Source organism: Somniosus microcephalus, chromosome 24 (assembly GCF_052327205.1).
Source record: "Somniosus microcephalus isolate GS21.2 chromosome 24, FLI_Smic_1.0, whole genome shotgun sequence".
Classification (NCBI taxonomy): domain Eukaryota; kingdom Metazoa; phylum Chordata; class Chondrichthyes; order Squaliformes; family Somniosidae; genus Somniosus; species Somniosus microcephalus.
In genome coordinates, this window is record NC_141010.1 from 57908436 (window position 1) to 57910726 (window position 2291).

The 2291-nt window shown below is 55.3% G+C and overlaps 1 protein-coding gene across 1 annotated transcript in view; it reads left to right on the forward strand.

The window, feature by feature from the left end:
• Positions 1-887: 887 nt before the first annotated feature.
• limd2 (LIM domain containing 2) overlaps positions 888-2291 on the forward strand; it is an 89015-nt gene continuing 87611 nt past the window's right edge. Inside the window, exon 1 of the mRNA XM_085966636.1 lies at positions 888-1018. The gene's annotated coding sequence lies outside the window, so the exon portion shown is untranslated. The remainder of the gene's footprint in view (positions 1019-2291) is intronic.

The window sequence follows — 2291 nt, forward strand, 5'->3', positions numbered from 1 at the left end:
CAAAAAAAAAGTTTAATAAATAAATAAACGTGTTAAGATAAAGTGGAGGAAAACTCATTTTTTTTGATGCATCTATGACTTTTCTCCCAGGTTGCAGTGTCCTGACGATTAATCTTTAATTCCTGGAGATGCCAGGACAATCCTGGAGAGTTGGCCCCCCGAGCTCTAACCCACAATATAAAAGTATTTGAGAGAAAGGATAGATTGAAGTGGTGGGATGGGGTGGAAGGAGTCACCATCTGTGGTTCAGTGGGTTGCACACTCGCCTCTGAGTCAGAAGCTTGTGGATTCAAGTCCCACTCCAGAGACTTGAGCACAAAAATACAGGCTGACGGTCCCGGTGCAGTGCTGAGGGAGTGCGGCACTGTCGGAGGTGCCGTCTTTCAGATGAGACGTTAACCCGAGGCCCCGTCTGCTCCCCAAGGTTGACGAAGAAGGTCCCAGGGCACTATTTCGAAGAAGAGCTGGGGGGATTCTCCCCGGTGTCCTGACATTTATTGATCCCTCAATCAACATAACAAAAACAGATTTTTCTGGTCATTATCACATTGCTGTTTGTGGGAGCTTGCTGTGCGCAAATAGGCTGCCGCGTTTCCTACATTACAACAGTGACCACACTTCAAAAGTACTTGATTGTTTGCAAAGCGCTTTGTGACATCCTGAAGTTGTTCTTTCTATGGGGGTGGGCAACATGGGACAGGCGAGGGAAGCTTTAAGGAATGGGGCATTAGGAACAGATCATGAGCCCTGCGTTCAAGAAACAGAAGTGGTTCCTTCACAGAAGCAAGCAAGAGAAAGACAGCAGTCAAGCTCAGAAAGGAATTGGATGATTTGAACCAATCACCGGCCACATCCTGCTGACAAAAGCTTGTTTCGGCTGGGTGACACAAGGGAAGGTTTACGCTCGCTGTGTCTCAGCATTGCAGAAGGAACTCAGCTTCAACCTCAAGCAAACGGCCATCTGCATCCAGCCCTGCTGTAGGGGGGGGGGGGGAGAGAGAGAGAGAGAAAACATATGGTGAGTGTTTGCATGCATTGAATTAATTAGAGCGTTTGATTCAGGGGGGAGAAGTTTCTGCGACCAGAAACGGAATCTGCATTCCTCATTTCTAAGTGAAATTAATAAGACATTGATCTGTGAGCCAGGCTGTGGAGGAATGGTGTGTCTCGAATGAGACAGCCCAGTGCCTGGGTGCAAGGAGCCGCACAAAGAGGCTCGGGTGTGCACAGGGTTCCATTGTTTAACCCAGTGCTGTCTCTTTCATTCAAACGCGGACATGTCTGCAGCTCTCAGCAGCCTGCACGTCGCTTCGTATAACCAGAATGGTTTTGTAACAGTCTAGTTTCATTGATGGGGTGGATTTTTGTTTAGGTATTGGTTGCACTCGGTGCTAACGATGGGGAGGCTCCTTTCGAGTGATGCCCAAAGCGGACCTGACACTTGCAAGCCACCCACTGCAGCCGCGATGGTGATACTGTGCAAAAAGGCAGCCCAGTGCCCTGCCCCACTGCCCCCTGCCCGTCTCCACTGACCCGACCCCCTGCCACCCTGCCCTGCCCCACTGCCACCCTGCCCTGCTCCACTGACCCGACCCACTGCCGCCCTGCCCTGCCCGACCCCACTGCCTGCCCCCCTGCCCTGCTCCCCCACCCTCCCCACTGCCTACTGCCCCCTGCCCGTCCCCACTGCCCCCTGCCCGTCCCCACTGCCCCCCTACTGCCCCCTGCCCGTCCCCACTGCCCCTGCCCATCCCCACTGCCCCCTGCCCGTCCCCACTGCCCCCCTACTGCCCCCCTGCCCATCCCCACTGCCCCCCTACTGCCCCCCTGCCCATCCCCACTGCCCCCCTACTGCCCCCTGCCCGTCCCCACTGCCCCCTACTGCCCCCTGCCCGTCCCCACTGCCCCCTACTGCCCCCTGCCCGTCCCCACTGCCTCCCTACTGCCCCCTGCCTGTCCCCACTGCCCCCTGCCCGTCCCCACTGCCCCCCTACTGCCCCTGCCCGTCCCCACTCCCCCCCTGCCCACTGGACTCATGGCCAACGGACCCCCCTGATCTCGGCCATGGAACATCAGTTGTGGTAATATATGCAGAGACACTGACCGATGTGTTCGCTTGCACTCGTGCAAATTCTGTGTGGGCAAAATGTGGAAAAAGAAAACTCCCCCTGCCGCCACAGTAGTAAAACAGTTAAAAAATGAAATCTGTATGAGGTCCCCAATGGCTGAGCTGCGCAGTCAGTCTGTAACTGAGCGTCCCGGGTTCAATCCCCGGTGTGGGCTTCAATGAA